This window comes from Pristis pectinata, chromosome 33 (genome assembly GCF_009764475.1).
Source record: "Pristis pectinata isolate sPriPec2 chromosome 33, sPriPec2.1.pri, whole genome shotgun sequence".
Taxonomy (NCBI): domain Eukaryota; kingdom Metazoa; phylum Chordata; class Chondrichthyes; order Rhinopristiformes; family Pristidae; genus Pristis; species Pristis pectinata.
The window spans coordinates 16024075-16045862 of record NC_067437.1 but is presented as its reverse complement, the minus strand read 5'-3'; the positions used below and the strand labels follow the sequence as shown (position 1 = coordinate 16045862).

The window sequence follows — 21788 nt, the reverse complement described above, 5'->3', positions numbered from 1 at the left end:
TGGATGTTAGGCTGTACTTTAGAGAGAATAAGATCAATGACACAATTGTCTGCTAGCAGTTTCTGCAGAGCATCACTTTGTATAACCACATCCTCTTAAACACAGTCCTGTGGTCTGACCCAACATTTAACAAGTTAGGTTAGAAGATGTGTTGTCATAAAACTCTAAGGGCAGAAACTATTTTTCATTCCTATCGAATACATAAGCATCTGAGTAAGGAATACCAGCTGATTAGAAATGTGTACTTAATAGAAAGAGCACCCAACTTATTTTTCCGGTACCTCCTTCAGAATTTTGTTTAAAAGATCACATCAAGTATGTATTATAGATTATTTGTGGAAGTTAGTGGGGGTGGATTGGAGTCATTTCCTTTATCATTATTTGAGTTTCAAATTCATCAGATTTAGTGGCCTGCAACGAACCGGTGGAGCAATCTGCTGTCATTGTTGTGCAGTACACAATAGTGAAAAGAGGGAAGAAGTCTCCCTCTTTCACCAATCTTCAAGCCCTCTGAAATATTGTCATGAGCAGTTCTAAAAGAGAATAAAAGCAGGGAGCATTAACCACAAAATATCATTCTGTTGACTCAAATGTACATAACTGGTGTATCACTTGGTAATGCTAACATGTAACTGAGTGTTACAGACGAGAAGGCCTTGGATTTGATTACCTGTCTGATCTCAGCTAGGTGGGCAGTAGGTCAGGATAGCTTACTTAATGTCCATAGACAGAAGGGAAATTAAATCAGCCAGACTTCTGGTCAAATTCCAGTAATATTGGCTAGATATGCATGTGTGTGGATACTGGGATAATTTAGAAATAAGGCAGACTTAAATACTTTTAATATATTTGACCAGCTTGAAATTTTTTTAAATTTATTCGCTTTTAGGATTTAAGTGTTGCTGAAAAGACCAGCATTTATTGATAGTGAACCTCTCTCGTGAACTGCGACAGTTTTTCTGGTGAACATGCTCCCATAGTGCAATTGGGGCAGAAGTTCAAGGAATAACACTCAATGATGATAAAGGAATGGTGACATACTTCCAAGTCATGATGGTGTTCAAGTGGAGCTGTTCCCATGCACCAGCTGTCCTGTCCTTCTTGATGATGGGTCTGATGTTTGGCAGATGATATCGAGGTAACCTGGGGATGAATAACTGTGGTGAATTTAGTAAGTGGTACACACTGCAGACACATTGGAGGTAATGAGTGTTTAGGGTGGTGATAGGGTGCCAGTAAACAAGCTGCATTCTCCTGGATGGTCTTGAGATTCTTGACTGTTCTTGAGTTGGAACTCACTCATTTAGGTGTGTAAAGAGTACAACATCATGTTCTTGACATATGCACTGTAGATGGTGGAAAGCTTTGGGAGTCAAGATGCAAGCCATCACCTGACCTGCTCTCGTAGCTATGGTTTTTATGTGGCTGGTCCAGTTGAGTTTCTGATCGAAGGTGACCCTTAGGATATTGATGGTGGGTGTCTTGATGATGGTATTGTTATTGAATATCAAATATAAGTGGTCAGACTCTCACTTGTTGAGATGATCGTTGTCTTGCACTTCTGTGGTGCGAATGTTACTTATCACTTATCAGGCCTTGTATGAACGTTGCCTCGGTCTTGCTTCATGCAGGCATAGAGTATTTCATTTGCTGGAATGTATCATCAGCAAATATACCCACTTCTGAACTTATGTTGGAAGAAAGTTAATCGATGAAGCAACTGAATATGGTTGGGTCTAAGACAATGAGTAACTTTTGCATTGATGTCCTGAGGCTAGGATTATTCACTGTCAACAATCACGTTCATCTTTATTTGTATGAAATATGACTTCAACAATTGCATTTTTTCCCATTAATATTCATTGGCCAGTCTTAACAGGTCCCTTTGATGCCATACTCAGTCTAATGTTCTTCTAACATCTGGAATTCAGTTCTTTGGCCTCTGTTTGGATCAAGACATAGCTGGTTCTGAGGCAGAGGTCTTCAGTGCTACAGCTGGGATATTCTCTGCCCACAATCATTTGCTGTCAACTGATTCTTAATATCGTGTGGTGTGAATCAAGTTGGCTGAACACTGACTTCTTTATTGATGTGAATCTCAGGAGTAAAGGAAGATGGATCATCCATTTAGCATTTCTGACTGAACATAGTTGCCAGTCCTTCTGCCTTGTCCTTAGTGCTCACTCCAACTGGCAGCAAAGCAGTTAAAATGATTAGCTCTATTTCCCTCTTCATTCCCACCATTTCCTCATTTTAATCTTGTTGATTCTGGTTGTAAGTGAAGCTCCTAGTGGAAGCCTCATTACTAAATGTAACTCTTGATCTCTCAATATACATGAGAACCAAGACTATTTCCTGAGCCGCATGCCTGTCATTGTTGACCCGGCAACAATGAAAGCTATCTCAGTGTAAATGAGACCATTCCTTAGTGGGAGAGGAGGAACAGGAAATGACACCCTCCCATTGAATGTAAGGGCCGCTACTAGGCTGGTCTCCCATTCAACCCCCAACCCACCAGCTACAAGACATCTGTAACATATCACCCCTGGTATTTTTTTGATGCAGGTAGCCTTCTCTTGGTGCCAGTATCTGATGTCTGGACACCCTGCCCCACCTGCAAGCTGCTACTTTCTATCTGAAATGGCTGAGCAGCTAACATTCAAATCAGGGCTGGCAATTTAAATTTGCTGGCTCTCTGACAATGACTTGGGTGACAGAGTGGTGTATCTAGTAGAGCTGCTGCCTCACAGTTCCAGTGCCCTAGGTTCAATCCTGACAATGGGTGCTGTCTATGTGGAGTTTGCACTGTATGGGTTTCCTCTCAGTTCTCTGGTTTCCTCCCACATTGCAATAAATGTGCAGGGTGGTAGACTATGGTAAGTTGTCCCTGGCATATAGGTGGGTGGTAGATTCTGAGGTGAGGTCGAAGGGAATATGTGGAGAATAGAATGGGATTAGTGTAGGATAAGTGTAAGTGGGTGTGTGATGGTCAGTGTGGACTTTTGAAGTGTAATTACTATTGTAATGTGGAAAATGTGGAAAGCAATATGCACACTACCAGCTCCCATATTATTGGCCTGGACTGAATCCTCAGCTCTTCAAAATAGTGCCAAGGGTGTCTAGAAATTGTTCAGCTTTTCTAAAGGAAGGTCACTCCGTCAGTTTGTGGTGGGCCAAACGGTCTCTTTCTGTGGCTCTCTGACTTAGGCAGTGTTAACTCCTGTTGTTGCTGGCTTCACACCACAGGGCCTTCATTATCCAAGCCACTATTTGATTGAAGTAGAGGTCCCCTTGATAACTGGATAAATGAGTGAGAGGGGAATTGAACGCTATGATATTGACTTTCATAAAGTAGGTTTGAAGTCAACAGCCATTGGGACAAATGACGTGCTATCAACTGTAATAAATGAAACAAAACCTTTGCTATAGGTGATACTGAACCAGGCACTCGAAATTTACCCAGATCATGATATTTCCAGTTGGTTACTAAACAGACAATAGCCATAGCCAGAAGAAGAATAAAAAGTCACTTGTGTTTCTCAAGATTGTGGTGCCAAACGTAGCTCAGCTAACTGGGTGCTAATACAAATGATTCATGCCTCAATTAGAAATCCTGTGCCAATTTTCTTCATCTAGTGGATGTACTAAGCAGAGAAGTGTGAACGTAACTGCACAGACCAGTGCTGTCGTGTGATTCTGACTGCAGAGGTGTTTGTGTCACTTGAGTTGAGGATGGGGCTCAGAAAGTCTTTCTCTTTCTTCCACAGTTAAAAATATATTACCCATGTAGAGATTAACCACCTTTGAAAAAGAGAAAAGTTCTTGCAATTATTTGGTACCTTTTCCATCTCTTTCAGAAGGTTCCAAAATGTTTTCAGGAGAAGAACTACAAACATTTCACAATTTATGAATGTTTATGAATTAACACTCTAAAGCCCTGTATTCTTTGGATTATGTACCTTTGATTTGTGAAGCCACTTTCACTACACTGAATAGCATGCCACACTCCATGGACAGGAATTACATTATGCATTTTGTCCAGCCTTTATAATTTGCAAAGTTTTGACTTATGAAACATTTCCCAGGAATACATCTTTTTCATAAATTGGGGAATTACTTTACTATTGTAATGTGGGGAATGTGGAAAGCAATTTGCACTCTTCGAGCTCCCATAATATTGGTCTGTATACTGTCTCCTTGGGTCTTCTTCAAATATTGCCCAGGGTGTCTAGGAGTTGTTAAACTTTTCTAAGGGCACTTCACTCTGTTAGTGTGTGATGCAATAAAGCTTGTTTTGTTTGAGTGGCATGCCTTTGGAAAATTCGGTAGGCCTAGCTTATTGTGCACGACAGAATTAGCTTCACATGATCAAGGTCATTTGTTCAAATGGTCCAGATAATCTGGTAAATTCTAGGTTGGAGAAACTGAGGCTAGGGTCAAAGAAGTCACGAGGCAGAGAAGTCCTGGGGTTGGGGAAAGGTTGGGATTTGGGCCTGATCAGTGGAGGTGACTGTTTGCTGCCAGAGATCAGCTGGATTAAGATTGGTGTTCAGCGAAGTAGGGTTGGGTATTCAACAGTGATGGGTGTGGTGGCGTGGATAGGATTACCATGATTTCTTTTTATTTCAAAAATAAATTGTATTAATAAAAATATACATAGGAAATGCAAAATAAACAGTACAAGCCTTTCTTTATATTCATTAGTAACATCAAATCAATACATTCTATTTACAAAGCACCAATGCCACTCATCTTGCCTCTTTGAACAATACACCCATCAATGTCTGAGGGGCTGTTGCACAGGACCCAGCCCTTCTGTGTCTAATGGCAGCAGGATCTTAGATTGCAGTCATTCCACAGAGCCTTTGTGGTGGCTGCACCAAGCTTCAGTGTTTACCTTGGCACATAGTTCTACACCCTGGAATGGCCTGTCTGCCATATTCCCTTGCGGACATCTTGTTGCACTGGAAGACCAACAAGTTTTGGGCAGACTAAAGTGTATCTTTCCACAAGTTGATCGCCTATCAGCGGTTGATACTTGTCTTAGTATGAGTCCCTGGGAGTCCTCTGTTACGCAGCTGCTCAGGATGAAACTGAACAAGAGTCCTTGCATCCTTTTCCAGACCTTCTTGGCAAATGCACAATCCACAGAGAGATGGACAGTTATCTTGTCTGCATTGCAGGCATCTCAAGGACAGCGTGCACTGTGTGTGAGACTCCAACTGTGCAGGAAGGGTCAGATGGGGAGGGCCCCTTTCACTGCCAGTCATTTGAAGTCTTGGTGCATGTTGGTGAGTTCTGGTGATGAGGCATTCTGCCAAATAACTTTGACAATATTGCCATGATAGGTAGGGGAAGGTATAGTGGAGGAGGGGGGGGGTGGTGGTTGGAATTTTAGTTCTAGGTTAAGCTTTGTAGTCAGGGCTTTTTTTAAGCCTTTATAGTTGGTGTAGATGGAATAACGTGGGAGGTGTGCATAGTAGTCAGGCATGGAATCACTCGATGGTGGATAATATCACTAGCTGGGGAATAGTATTGGTTATCAGGGGAATGGCATGCCTCATTGAGGGAGTTGGATCACTAGTCAGAGGTTAGTGTAAACATTGGTTGGAACAGGTGTGATTGTGATTTCGGGGAAGTTGTGTTGGGAGAGGATTATGAGCTTGGGTGCTGAGAGGGTTGGGGAGTTCAAAGAAGAGTCAGGGGTGCACCTTCTTTGAAGGGGACCAGTCTGAGGTGTAATCCCAATGTCACTTTGGGACTTGATATTATGCAGAAGCATGCTTCACATGCATTGTGAAAGCCCAATGTGGCATAAGTTGCCCTTGAATGGTGCAAGCATGAATACACATTTGAAAGTTATAGAAGTGACTTGCAGGCATATGTTGGACACATTAGATGCCACTGTGCATGCCTGAAGTCCTCCACATTAGTGTGTCAGGCATGAGGAACCTGGATCTAATGTTGCAGACTGTGCAACTTGCATGATGATACAATTTTCAAAAATGTATTTTTCATTGAAATTGGATAATCTAGCACAGAAAAACAGTGCTAAACAATACAGTTTCTAGTATGGGATTTTTTTTACATCCAAGAGAGAGAAGCCAGAGTCTTGGTTTACCTTCTCATTTGATAGGCAGCTTCTCTGACAGTGTGGCATTCTTTCAATACTAGATTGGAGTTTCAGTATCGATTATTGTGTTCAAGCTTCTGGATTGAGGCTTGAACCTGTAACCTTCTGACTCTGAATTGGAAGTTCTATTAACTCAGGCACAGCTGACATGAGAAAGCTAGAGATTGGAGCTGTAAATTACTACGTAAAGAAAATTGGAAGAGAAAAAAGTAATTTGAAAATGGTATGGAAATGGAATGTAATAATGTGAATAACTGACAGCTGCTGTCAGTATTGTCTGTTCCTGTAAACCAAGCCACAAAACAGTTTGCAGATGATTAGCTACATATTTGAGTCAGTCAGTGGCATTTAAAACTTACCATCTCAGTGCAAAATTGTTCTAACTTACAATCAAGATTACTTCGCATTAGTGAGAGTTTTGCTGACAGGAAAGTAGCATTGGTGCTCCTGTTCATTTAGACTAATAATTGATGGTACTGTATGAAAGTAATTGTGTTTTCTGAAGAGGCTGCTCAGCTTAGTAAATATTTGGCAAGAACCTTGAGTCTGTGCAGTGAAAATTGGCGATAACTATTGCACATAACATGCATATCTCTTAATCTTTCTTCCTTCTCCTCTCTTGAATGTGCTGACTTGAATGTTGAGTAAGGTTCCCAGGACATTTCTAAGCACCCATATTTCAAGTATGAGCTTGTAAGTTTTGAATAGGCATGTTGCCAAGCTATTTGACTACAGCGAACATCTCAATTAAGTCCTAACTCTGCTGATGAAACTTCATATTTGGCCACTCTTTGGCAGACATGATGAGATCGTGATTAAGGGATAGAAGGTGAGGAACCTAAGCTGATTTTACCTTCATTTGTTTAAAGACATTGAGGTTAGTTGAGAGATTTTTGCTGCCTTCCCTGCTGAGATATTCAAATTTGCCAAAGGCCTGTGAATCAACCATAGAACCTCCACACTGTATGTTTTAGTAACACAGACAATAAATGAGCTTTCAGTGGTTCTCTGTGAAAGGGTGTTTTATCATCAATGGGCATCTTTTTAAATATTAAATAGTGAGAAAAAAAACTTACTTCAGATTTTATTTAGAATTACATCCCAACAATTTGAAAACAAAATATGTGTTGGGAATTGTGGGGGTGGACTGCTTTGTGATGTGGTTTTGAATCCACTGGGAGTGGGGGCAGGACCAGGAATGAAAATGTTTAAACATCATATCACTGAACAGAAATACGCAGGCAGTTTGGGTCTTCCAACAGTCTGGAATGCATTCTCAAAGCCTGAAACAGCAATGCCCTAACAAACCACACCACTCAATTCCCTTCCCCCAATAATGGCAAATTCTTTTGGGATCTAGTGACTAGAAACTAAATATAAATTGGCAGAAAATCATAGTATTGTAAATACTAACTTCCTATTTGATATGGTTATGACACTGTCTGTCAATAACCTCAGTTTATTTTTGCTACTTCTCTCGCCTCAGCTTCCAGCGAAGCTGCAGACTCTCACTAAAGTACCTACTTCGTCCGGTCTCACAGGATCAAAGGAGACTTGCTTGCATTCTATTTTTAAGGAGTGGAAGATGTCTGCATTGCAAATTCTTTCAGCGTGGGGTGGCTGTGGCACAACAGCAACCACATGGTCTTGATAGAGTGAAGTCTTGCTCCAATAGCAAGAAGGTCCAAGACAACTGGAAACTAGGTCCTCTGTTGCACAGGCTGTGCACACAAATAAGTTATTGTCATAGAGTCGTACAACACATAAACAGGCCCATCGGCCCACTACACCCATGCTGACCATTTTGTCTATCTGTAGTAATCCCATTTGCTTGCATTGGGACTGTATCTTTCTATGCCTTGCCTATTTGAATGGATGTATACTCTTAAGCACACATGGATGCACACTGACATCAATCCCCCAACACACACACACACACACACACTTTTCCTCAGCCCCTTTCCCTCACTTGGTACATTCTTGATCATTTCCCTCCTTCAATCCCCCTACATCAGTCTCCCTCCCTCTCAGCTTCCCTCTTCCTTTCCCTTGTGATTCCCCTGCTCTCCATGGCCTATCTTAACCCCACCAGATGCCAACTGCTCAGTTTCTCCAAAAATGCTGCCCATCGACTGTTGTGACTCACCCTCCATGAGGCATGACAGCCTATAATCCTACCACGTGAGTCACTTGCCACGACTATTGAGCAGTAACATATAGTGCTATAGAGCAGAAAGTTAGTCACTCGCTCTGCTCAATAAACAATCTGAACTGTGCTAAACAGAAGTAGGATCTGCATCGTATGGGACCAGGGAAAATTGGATAGGGCTGTTATATTTGGTGAATGCTTTGTGGTGGCCAAGTAAGATAGAGAACAGCTTTGACAGCAGGCTTATTAGCCTTGCCAATTATTGGGTTTCAGCAACAGAAATTTGCTCATGGAGGGCGATGGTGCCAAATCTGATTATATTTATGCCTAATTTTAGCTTGCATACACTTTCCATCAGCGGTGACAGTGCAATGTTTTGAGAGATAAAACTCTAACATTTATTCACCCAGCTGACAGATACTAGGAAAATTGTAGCACTCCCTCCACCAACCAGCCTGGCTGAGATTGGTTAACATCATCCAAACTAAGAAACCAATCTAGGACTTTCTCTGCTCCATATAACAACTCTGCATTTAGGAAAGTTAAAATGTACCAACTTAGTAAGTTGTTGGTCAATTTGAAGAATGTTTAATATTAAATACCTGACTGACTGAGTCTGGCAAATATCTCTCCACCCTCCATGTGAAGCAGAACTGTCAGATTCCAGCATCAGATTTCAATGAGTTTACAGTCAACATAATGAAATCGTCACCAGTTTTTCCTATCCCATCCTTATCCTGGCAAAATGTGAATGCTTTACCAAGTAACAATGTTTGACCATGGGGATCCCAGAGAAAGAGAGAACACCTTAAATTGTCAGGATCCTTTGCAGAGCTAATCTTCCAAAAATACTGCCATGAAATGAGGCACAGTATAAATCTGATAAAAATAAATGGATGACCACTCCTATCTAAGTTGTAAACAAAGAAATTTTATGTGAACAACTGAAGCATTATGTTATACTATAACAACAGCATAATTGCAAGTTCTATGACGTTTACAAATGTCAAATACACAGCTCAAATCTGACAGGACAATGTTTTGGGAGTGTGTGCTGAGATGCATTAATAGCCTGCGAGGTTCTATCCCTAGGATATTGTATAAGTCTTGAACACCTCTGACTGAGACATCAGGCTAATGCTTCTCCAAATAGCTCAGGGGTTACACCCTGTTATAGTTTTGAATATACAGACCACAACTCCAATCTGTTCTGAAGTGGCTAAGTTGTAACAGGACAAACAGAAAATGGCGTAATGTTTCACAATATGTAAGGGGAAAACAAAATTAGCCAGAATCGCTTCTCCTTAACACCATTCGAAAACAAACCAATGTGCATTTCTGAAGCATTTTTAGCAAGGTAAATCAATCCAAGGTGCTCCACTGAAGCATTATTATACAAGATTTGATACTGAACTACATAAGGATGCTTTAGGAGAGGTGACCAAAAGCTTACTCATAGATATTAAGGCAAAAGCAAAATATCAGTAAAGAGAAAGAGAGCAACATAGTTAATGTTTTGGGTCATTAACCTCTCACTATAGACTCCTTATGAAAGGTCGTCAACCTGCCATGTTGACTTTGGTTTGCTCTCTCCGTAGATGTTAGTGGAGGAACTTCCAGAGCCTAGGACCAGGCAGCAGATCACCATTCTTATTGGTATTTTTAGAAGTATCTCCAAGATGAAACTGATCTTTCAAAATTCCCTCTGGATGAAACCGATCTGTCAGTACTCCATCTCGACAAAACAGATGCTTCATAACTCTCTCTGGATGAAGCATTATAACTCCACAGAATATAATTGTTTTTTTGTTGTCATGATTCTTATGTCTGTGTTTTCCAGAGGGGATTAAAGTTTTCAAACTGTAATTCTCTGGAGGTAGCCCTGTTTTTATAGTATGGTGTCAGCCTCCCCAGACAACACATTATATTAAAAATACCATATCAAACCACCCATGCATCAAAAGAAAAAGGGAAAATTGGCTGGAAAAGAAAACCCAGCTCTGGCACCTCTTTGTTACGCAGAGTGTAATTTGACCACTAAGCCCTACTATTATCCTAATATTCTGATATAAAAACAGAAATGCTGGAATTGTTAGGCAACCAGGCAGAAGCTCTGGAGAAAGAGACATACCTAATGTTTCAGATTAATGACATCTCATTAGGACTAGGATCTCAATTGGTTTCTGCCCCATCACTAACACTCCCTTTGATATTGCCACCTCCCTCTCTTCCCTGAAACTTAAAACATGTTCGGTTTCAAACTTCTCCTAGTTAGGTCGTCAATCTAAAATGTTTTTGTCTCCATAGATGCTGCCTGATCTGCTGAGCGTTTCCAGCATTTTCTATTGTATTTCAGATTTCCACCAATTGTAGTTTTTGGCTTTTCTAATATTCTCTAACCTCAAACTAGAATAAGTGATGGATCCAGTAGCATTTACTATAGTAAATAATAGTATCCTTGAGACCAGTTTGGCTCGGTTCCTATGATTGCCATCTTTGAACCAGGTTTCAAAGAAGATGACCCCTTCAATACCTGAACACATAATCTATGCTGACTCTTCCTGCAGTATTAAGAAAGTGGTGCATTGTTGGTGGTGTTTGGCAGTTCCTCCCAATTGGTGGAGGCAAAGGCTTTGGTGTCGATAAAGGCCATATACAGCAGCCAGTGTTGTTTCCTACATTTTTATTGGTTCACAGTGAGACGTTAGAAAATGTGGACCACTTCCCACATCTCTGGAGTCACCTTTTGGTGAAGGCAGACATTAATGATGAAATTCGGCACTGCCTTCAATGCATCAGCACCGTCTCTGGTCAATTGATGAAAAGAGTACTTGAAAACCAAGACTTCAAGACCTGGTCTACTGGGCAGCAATAATCCCTGTCCCTTTATGTGCTTCTGAGACTTAGACTAACTGTAGCAAGCACCTCAAGGCAATGGAAAAATACTACCAATATTGTCTGCACAAAACTCTCCAAATTCACTGAAAGGATAAGTGAACTGATGTCAGTATCCTCTCCCAGAGCAACATCCCAAGTATTGAGGCTCATGTTATACTCGGTTGCGTACTTTGGACAAGCCACATCACTCACATTTGCAATGCCAGACTTCTGAAACAGGCATTCTATTCTGAACTCTGTTATGGGAAGATATTACCAGGCAGAAAGACAAAAGTATTCAAAGCCTCCTTAAATAATTGCAGCATTCCCACTGAGTCTCTTAATCGGTCTTTATCTTAGGTTGCCCCTCAGGATGACTTACTTCCACTCCTGTCTTGTGGGTTCTGGGCTAGAGATTGAGGCTATTGTGTGAATCCAAACTCTTCCACATATGGGGTAGGTCATTTGTGATGTGGCCTGCTCATTCTGCCATTTATGCAGGGTATCTGTGACATGCTGACGCATGGCCCTGAGGTTCTCAATTCCATCCTGAATGCTCATTCTCCATTTTGAGTAGTAAAGGACCAGATATTCCCAGGAGTTAATGGGGTTGCTGTATTTCTTCAAGGAGGCTTTGCGCCCATTCTTGAATCTTTCCCTCTGTCTGCCTGGTAATCTCTTCCCATGACTCAGTCACTACTAGGTTCAAGATGGTGGGGGTTAGGTGTGCGGCCAGAACTAGGGACAGGAAATGCAGAAATACATTACTGTAGCGGTGTCAAACAGAAATATTCCCACCCAAAAAAAAGGGCGTATCCTGAAATAAAAGAACATAAGAAATATAAGTTGGAGCAGTCCACGTGGCTTCTCAAGCTGTGTTTAGTTCAACTGTGGCCTCCCTGTTCTTGTATTCTGTACCTCAGCCAAGACGGGCAAGTACATAGAACATAGAACACTACAGCACATTACAGGCCCTTCAGCCCACAATGTTGTGCCAACATTTTATACTGCTCTAAGATCTATCTAATCCTTCCCTCCCACGTAACCCCCTTTTTTTCTATCATTCATGTGTCTATCCAAGAGTCTCTTAAATGTCCCTAATGTATCTGCCCCCACAACCTCTGCAGACAGTGCGTTCCACGCACCCACCACTCTCTGTGTAAAAAAAAACTTACCCCTGACATCCCCCTTATATTTTCCTCCAATCACCTTAAAATTATGTCCCCTCATGTTAGCCATTGTCACACTGGGAAAAAGTGTCTGACTGTCCACTCGATCTATGCCTCTTATGATCTTGTGCACCTCTATCAAGTCACCTCTCATCCTCCTTCTCTCCAAAGAGAAAAACCCCAGTTCGCTCAATCTATCCACATAAGACATGCTCTCCAATCCAGGCAACATCCTGGTAAATCTCCTCTGTACACTCTCTAAAGCTTCCACATCCTTCCTATGATGAGGCGACCAGAACTGAACACAATTCCACATACTTCCACATATTCCACATACTTTCTTAACCACTTTATCTGCTTGTTTTGTTACCTTTAAAGCTCTGTGGACATATATCCCAAGATCGCTCTGTTTCTATATAATTCTTAGTATCCTGTCATTTATCATAAATTCTCCTGTCTTGTTTACTATCTGCAAATACATAAACTCATACTTGTCTAGATTGAGTTCCATGAGGAAACACAAGAGACCACAGATGCTGGAATCTGGAGCAACAAATAATCTGCTGGAGGAACTCATCCGGTTGATTTTGACCTGAAACATCAACAGTTCCTTTCCCTCCCCACAGATGTTCCTCCAGCAGATTGTTTGTTGCTTGAATTCCATTGGATGTTTTTATGCCCACTTAACCAATCCATCGATATCTTGTTGCAGCCAAGAGCCTTCTTCCTTATGTTAACCATATTGCCAATTTTTATATCACCAGCAAACTTTTTTAGTTTCCCCAATATTTAAGTCTGAAGGTTTTGAGCTCATTTGCTGATCTTTTTCACCATTAATGATGCAGCTGTTCATGAAACCTCTCTTTCCCATTATCTACTTAATTGTCCAACATCATTCATGTAGCAGGACTGCAGAGCCATTATTTGATCTGTTATAAAGTTACTTAACTGTCTGTTACAGGCTGCTTTCACTATTCAGCATATTTGTAGTCTGAAGTGGTAGCTTCACTTAGTTGACACCTCATTTGTAGGTTGCTCCTGGCATGTTCTTCTATATTCTGCATTGAACGTGGTTTGGCAGTAATTACAGACTGAAGGATGCCTCTGGCCATGAGGTTACAGATCACGGTAAAATATAGTTCTGCTATTGTTAATGGCCCACAGCAGCCCAGCTGAATATGCAGACTGGTTGCCACCATATTTAAGTAGCCATTTTGTAATAATCTGTGGAGCTAGATACAACTTGATCTGATTTAAATGCTGCATTTTCTCAAAAGGAGGCAACTGAACATCAGTCAGGAATTTGGATCTCAATGCATTTGGACCCCCCCCCCCCCAAATGCACTGTAGCACCAGCAGTGCAATACTGGTGGATAAATAATAGCTATGTCCTTTCACATTTGCTGATTATTGGCTGGTTAAATGACATTCCAATCATTTTACCAGGATGACAACATTGATAGAAACTGTTTATCAAGTGCTTGTAGGTAGTTAATTGTTCAAGAGCAATGAAAGGTATGGACTTTACATCATTGTGTTTGATAGCATGCAGTTAGATTGGATTACACTCGTTATGCCACAAAATATACGCCAGAGAATGTAAACACATCAACAAATGCTGTTATTGTGTTCCATTGGCTGTTTGGCTAGTCACAATCTTAAATTGATGCCATTGTTGCTGGTGAACCTATTTAAAGGCTGCTTGGCTGAGACCCAGTGGTCTAGAATGTAAGTGTTCTATGCATTTTTATGGATTAGGTTATTTTAAACCCAAAATCAGCTCTGTTGCACAACATGAAATTGAATTCCTGGTCTCACTCCACATGATGAACCTCTGCATGGGCATGCAGCAGTGATGTCAATCGGCATGCAATGCTTGTATAATTTCGCTGCTGTGAGATTGGAATGTGTATATGTGCTGTAGAAATCTTGTTGGTGCTCATTAGAAAAGCAGGTGTTGTGCTGGAGGATTAGAAAACTTATAATGTCGTACCATTTTTTAAAATGGGGATATTACCAATTGACTACAGGCCAGTTAGCCCAATGTTGGTAGTGTGTAAGTTATTGGAAAAGCCATAGATTGAGGATAGTCAGCATGGATTTGTTTAAGGAAATTTATATCTGAATAAGTGTGATTTTCTTTGAGGACGTCCTTGAAAAATTCAGTCTTACTCAGTTATGAGCAGAAAGCAGAACAAGCAAATAAGCTGTTAAGAAAGGCACTGAATATAAGAGCAGGGAGACTATGTTAGAATCATACCAAACACTAATAAGACCAGTTTTGGTTGGCACACTACAGAAAGAATAGCATCAAAGAGAGTGCAGAAGAGATTTACAAGGATTTTGACTGGGCTGGAGAATTTTCATTGTGAGGAGCGACTGACTAGTTTGCGATGGTTTTAATTTTGGACAAAGATGACTGAGGGAAGATTTAATATTGATATACAAAATTATGAGAGGCCTAAACAGGGCTAACAGAAAAGATTTATTTCCTTGACAGAAAGATCAAATGACTTGGAGACATAGCTTCAAACTGAAAGATTATAGAGGAATTGAAAAAGAATTGTAAGAGGCAGAAACTCTCACCTCATTCAAAGAATACCTGGACCAGCACTTAACTTACCAGGCTATGAATACAACTGGGATAAAAACAGAAAATGATCGAAAAGGCATAGATTATGATTAATGCTGAAAGATTGTTGACCTGAAATATTAACTCTTTCCTGATCTGTGGAATGTTTTTGTCATGTTCTATTTTTGTTTTACATCAGAATCAGGTTTATTATCACTGACTAATATGTCATGAAACTTGTTGTTTTGCAGCAGCTGAAGAGTGCAAATACATTAAATTACTATAAATTACAAAATAAATAAATATTGCTTTCAATAAAAGAATAATGAAGTAGTGTTCATGGACCATTCAGAGATCTGATGGTGGAGGGGAAGAAGCTGTTCCTAAATCGTTGAGTATGGCATCTGCAGTGTTTTGCTTTGGGACTGAGTTGTGCAGTGAAATTAATTAGTTTGATTTTTGACTATAATGGATATGATGGCACATGTAATGTATATTTTAAAATAATCACTCAATTTATTCACTCTGCCATCATCTGCTTTTGGCTGTTGCGTCCCTAAGCTCTGGAATGCTTTACCTGCCTGTTTTTCCTTTAAGACATTCCTTAAAATCTACTTGTTTCTATCATCTGCCAATAATGTGGCATGATGCCCTCTATTATGTGACCTGGTGCCTTCTGTTATGTCGTTTGGTGCCTACTGTTGGCATCTTGGAATATTTTTATCACAGGTGCTATAGAAATGGAAGCTGCCACATCTAAGTAGCTGCAATTTTGTAATGCTTCTAACATGCCATCATCTGCAAGCTTCCACGTCATTGTCATTGAGCACAGGAACAGGCCCTTCGGCCCACCACGTCCATGCCGACCTTCAAGTACCCATCTATTATGCTTATGTATTCCTTCATACAAAATAGAAAATGTAAGTAGCTGATCTTGTCAGGACAATTCTTACTATCTCTTTTCCACATCAAGGTGAATCTTATTACGACTAAAGCGAGTCAGAAACTGCCTCCAGCTTCATTTCGCGCAATCTTCTCCTGCCCGCCAGCATTGGCTGGACAAGCTGTCGCTCAAATCCTGCGCCAAAAAGACTGCGGCACCGGTCACTTTCCGGGGTCGCTTCAGCCGGCGAGAGCCGAACGCCGGCGAGCGAGGAGGAGCCAGTTCATTGGCCAGCAGCGCCGTCACTCAACGGGGCTGTCTTCCCACTGGGCGGAGGGCGGGCTGGGGTGGGCCGTTGTCGGCAGGGCGGGGCGGGGCGGGGTTGAGGGCGCTGAGCTGACGGCTGGTGCGCGAGCTCCAGTGTGCGAGCCTGAGCTAGCGCGAGGCAGGCGATTTGAAAGACACCAAGCAGCGGAAAGGTTTTAATTTTAGTTTTTAATTTTAAAAAAAATCCCAAATTATAAGCAAAATCCGCTGTTTTCACACCGCCTAATCCCTGCGGGAGAGCGGGCATTGGAAAAAAAATCGCCTGAATCGCGGAGGTAAGAGGCAAAAATAAACGTTAAGTTTTTTTTTGGCCGGTTGAGGAGTGAGGCGGAAAAGGGAGTGAAACCAGGAAAAGAGTCAGACACCGGCTGGGCCGGCGCTCGCCACAGGCAACTTTTCACTTCTATCTCATTTAATCGCTTCTAAAAGCGGAAGTTTAGACGACAACCTTGTTCTATTGAGTCACCACCATGCTGAGAATTAGATCTTAAAAGCTGCCCATTAATCGATGTTATTTTTATTTTAAGCTCGTATGTTAAGTGTCTACTATCAATATCTTTTGGTTATTAACTTGTGGAAGTCGGATGATACGACAGGTAGTATGGAAACTACCTTCAGCGTTATAGTTCGCAGATATGGGCTTGGCTTCCGTCTCTCCGGCTGCACCGGCTTCCTGTCCTTTTTCTGGGTTTTTTTTGCTGAAATGTGATTTCATCCCTGAGTGCAAATTCCACTTCCCTCTGTATTACATTCTAAGACTGCAGTCTTCAAGTTTGATTGCATCCTTGGAATGTGGGGAGCTGCTCGAATGGCAGTCTGCACTTACTTATTGTCATTAAAAAAACATTAATAGCTTCCATCGTGTTTACAGAGGTGAACCAAAATAGTTTTGGTGCCTTTTAATTTGCACTATCACCTTCTGTTTAATACAGATTTTATTTAAAGAAGGAATTGAAATATTCTCATGCTGCCAGTTCGGTCACCACCTTATGCCCTTCCCCCACCCCAAACTCCTCCTGTGCCCTTCCCATCATATTTTTTAAAAAAGTGTTCAGTATTCTATGAATGGCGCTTGAGCAAAGTTTAAAAATCATGCAATAAAGAGTTGCTGTTATAATTTATGGTAGAATTCCATGTAAAAGCACATGGATGAGGATAATATAAATTTATGTAATTAGGAAAAGGACAGAATTGCATATAGGGACCATACTGAAAGCATCATAACATTTTTATTGAATACTGGTAATGACTGTGTGTTATTTCAATACCAGTCCATTTGTAGTTCTCCAAATTAGGAGGTAATTTGGTGGTGATGATGAAGTGTAAATTATACAATGTTTCAATAAGAGCTCTACAAGCAGATTCTTTAACTTATTAAAATTGCATTTGAGCTGTTTGCTGTGCTTTACCCTCTGAAGATTTTTACTGCATGTAATATAGCCCCACCCGGTTTTGAGTATAAGATAGTGCAGTACGAGTGAAGAGTGATTCATGGGGAAATGTGCTGATAACTTGCAAAGGGTTTGTGTTATCTGGCTAGGTATATTTTCCTGGAATTTTTAAATGTTGCTGCTTAAAACTTCTGGTAACAGCTTGTGGTGTTTGATGAGGCATGCATTTTTTTCAACAGAAACTAAGGATATCAGAGAGCTTGACTTTCTAAACAGTATGCTTAGTATTATGGTACAAACGCTGTTAGTATAATAAAACACCGTCAGGGTCAGTTGCCTTATCCTTTCAAATGTTTAAAAAAAACATTGGGTTATAAGAGCATTCCAAAATTCAGCAATCTGTATTCTAATTTGCATAATTTTTCACCATCTCTCTTATCCTTGCTGAACTGCAGTGGCTCTTGATTTGCTGTGCCACAGTCTTAAAATTCTCATCTTTGTTTTCAAGTTCCACTGTGCCTTCACCCCTCCCTGTTTTTTGACCTTTAACTCGATAACTCTCTGGTGTTTTCAGTATCCAGCCTCCTGTTTGTCTTACATATTTCATCGCTTTTTATCACTCCATTGATGGCTGTGTCTGTGCCTAGGCTCTGAAATTCCATCCCTAAATCTCACCCCAATTCTGTTTTAAAAGCTACATCTCAAGTCCTAATTCTGTGTTAGATTTTGATGGAAGTAACTCAGTGATGCCTCTTGTGTGATATTGTTAATATAAAGTGTCACAAGGGCAGTGTCATCAGCATGACATTATTGTGGACAAGAGGTGGAGCAGGTGAGTCTGCTGAACAATTCAGAAATGTTGTGGCTGATCCTGTATCTCAAGTTTACTTTCCTACCTGATCCAGCATTCCCTTGATTTCTCACATTGTGCACTGGGAAGGAAGGTTGGTGGTAGTCATATGATTTGTGTGAAGGTAATATCTGTATTTTGTCTGAAATGAACTTTGACAAGAAGCAACAATATTACTGTTTACCATTAATATGTGTAGTGCATATCCCTTATTCAGTGTTTTGTGTCTTTCAAGTTCCTTGGGGATTAAGGTGTGGCAGGGTGCTCAGGAATGCAGACCAGTGTTTTGACTTGTTCCTGTCATTGATTCCATATGATGGTGTGCACTGACTTGCATTGTTTCATTGTGGAAAAGTGCAGACTGGGTGGAAATTTTATTCCTCTACATGTGTTATGTTACTAATGAATATTGAATTATTATTTCCTGACAAAATATTGTCTGTGTTTAAAATGACAAAATTGTATTTAAAAAGAACAAAAGAAGCAAATGAATTCCTCTTCTACTTTTCACCACTTACAGAAAACCAGTGGTCTGGCTTTCATTGGTTATTGGTAGTGTTTTCGTGGCTTGCCCAAGTGGTGTGAATTCAATTTCTCATAGTTGCAATTTCATGGACGATATAGGGAAGATCAGCTGCAAAAGAAGCACCAGCGCCTAGAAACCTTTTTTTTACTTAAAGACCTCAGTGGTCTTAGAGTGGCCTGAGCTATTTTGCAAAGGTAGATCAGGAAATGAATGTGTTGCGGAAATGAATGTGTTGCTGAAATGAAGGAGGCATTCCATTTCGTAGGATCATGACATAATTCTGGGACAGGAAAGGCTGCACATGAGTCAGAATAGTACCAAGTTCCTAATTGTAATGATAACTAGAGATTTTGTTAAAACCTTAGTGAAGCTGGTGGAGGTGGTGAAAGTACTTTCAATGGTATAGTTGACTAAGTCAAAGGAGGGATTAAGTGTAATCAATTTGGAGACGTGAGTGCAGATGCTGGAAATCTGGAGCAACACACAAAATGCTGGAGGAACTCGGCAGGTCAGGCAGCATCTGTGGAGGCAAATGAACAGGCTGACGTTTTGGGCTGAGACCCTTCATCAGGACTGGAAAGAAAGAGAGCAGAAGCCAGAATAAAAGGGTGGGAGGAGGGGGAGGCACACGAACTGGCAGGTAATAGGTGAATCCAGGTGAGAGAGGGGAGGGTAGGTAGGTGGGTGGGGGAGAGTGGGGATGATGTGAGACTAGGAGATGTTAGGTAGAAGAGGCAAAGGGCTGAAGAAGATGGAATCTGATAGGAGAGGACAGTAGACCATGGAATAAAGGGAATGAGGTGGGGAACCAGAGAAGAAAGATGTGGGTGATGGGCAGCTCATGACGGTGGGGGAGGGGAAAGAGAAAGGGTAAAGGGGCCAGAGGGATAAGGGAATATAAAGGGGGGGGGGGAGAACAGAGGGGAATGGTTATCGGCAGTATTGATTTTTCTAACTTCTGGTAACCACTGTCTTTCTTTCTCTCTCCCCCCCCCCCCCCCCCCACACACACACACACACACACACACAATCCCCTGGCTCCTTTACCCCTTCTTTCCCTTTATAAGTACTTGAGAGGAATTGAAGGATGAGAGGCAGCTTATTTATTGCAGTCCAATGGCAGAATACTGGGTAAATTCTTCCAGTATCCCAAAAGCTTGAATCTTTTTTGGATAACCACATTGAGGCATCCTTGTAAAATTGAGATCAATGGGTGGGGCTTGGAGGAAGCCTGCCAAAAAAACTAAAGTTGTACTAACAGGATGATTGCAGTCATGTAAAAGGATAGTTTTTGTGGTCACTCGATGAAGAGTGGCAGGTTCAATCATTAGCTAGTTCATCATTGATCATTCCATTATCATAAATCTGGAATGTGGCTATTTTCTGATTATTCCATTTATAACTCTTCTACTAACAAAGTGGGCTATATCAACCAGATGTGGGTTTGATAAGAAGCTGGTAACATTTGTAGAGTTAGTGCCAGATTATAATAATTTCTAGGCATTGATATTGAGTAGTCACTTCATACACTGAAAAATGGATGCACCTAACTCTTCTGAACTACCCACTATATTCAAGACAAAAGCAAGTAGTTTGTGGAGTTTCATTCAACTGGTTACGTGCAGTACCAGACATTAGTATATTCAGTAGATCAGAACTGAACTCTTCGCTTGATAGGGTAGTGGCAGAAATACTCTTTTTTTTGCCACTTTGGTTTCTAAAACTCTCTCAATACTCGGGCTAATTAACTTAACATTAATTACCCACTTGTTCATTTGTTCAGCTTTGAAATATTTTAATATTTCTATTTTTTAATCATTAACTTAATCTCAATTCATTCTCCCTAACTAACTCAGCCCTCATGCTTGTGATAATCTTCACTACTGGATCCAACACCAAGTTTGTGGCTAGAGCTTGGTCATGCTGAACTGGCCCCTCAGTTTTATGCCAGTCAGGCTAGTGTATATAGCCCGATCTACATTCCTTTTTAACCATCATCCATTCTGCCCCATTCTTTACATGGCGTTTTGTATCATGGTATGGCTGACAAATTGTCTATCTTCAGTTGTTAACCAAATGGTTAGCAAGAATCTTGCATGCATTGGATGTCAAAGCCAAGCAATCCTGCATCACTCATCCAATGTCTAGACGGCAACCAGGCTCCTAGTCACATCCTTCTGAGCGATAACAAAATCTAAACTATCTCCAACCTAACTTTTTTCTGCTCCCCAGTGCTTTTTATTGCCTCCAGCTCATCAACTGACCAAAATTCCTTGAGGTAAAGACACACATTTCAGATGTGGTTACTTGGGATTTTGTTGATCCCCACTGATTCCCATATTGTACTACCTGTCCTGTTATCTCTATATAAATTTGTTTGTATATATAATTAGTTGTTTCAGTTAGTCTTTATTCATTTAACTTTTCTGAGATTACCTAGGTTACTATACTTCCCATGTAATTTACACTGTTCAAGTTTAAAGAGCATAAACATGAGGATATTCTAACTAATCATCTATATATTTAGCAATAAGTGCTGCTCTCTTTCACTGCCCTGTGTATTCCCATTGTTCTAGTTTAATATGTAGAACTTTAGAAAGTTAGAGGTTGGCACAGCAGTGCAGCAAATAGCTCTAGTAATCCAGGTTAAATCCTGATCTATAGTGCAGTCTGGTGGGGGGCAGAAGAATATGTTACTGGAAAAATTTGGGAATAAGATTGTTGTGTGATGGTATAGACTTGATGGATTAAAATGGCCTGCTTTTATGTCATAAGAAAATATGGTCAATGCATTTATGCAGGGTGACAAAATTGGTAATGATAACCAGAGTCTGTGAGGACAGGACAGTGCCTACAAACAAAGACATAATTCAAGGCACTTTAACTGAATGCATGTAGCATTTGTAAAAGG

The 21788-nt window shown here is 40.8% G+C and overlaps 1 protein-coding gene across 3 annotated transcripts in view; it reads left to right on the top strand.

Moving 5' to 3' along the window:
- Positions 1 to 21788, top strand: part of LOC127585631 (myosin-9-like) — a 132994-nt gene that overhangs the window by 24372 nt on the left and 86834 nt on the right. The window contains exon 1 of one of the 3 annotated variants that reach the window (XM_052043244.1): positions 16153 to 16385. The exons of 1 other annotated variant lie outside the window; for it this stretch is intronic. The gene's annotated coding sequence lies outside the window, so the exon portion shown is untranslated. Of the gene's footprint in view, positions 1 to 16152; positions 16386 to 21788 lie in introns of those variants that run through there. One more of the 3 variants, XM_052043242.1, reaches the window with a different exon arrangement.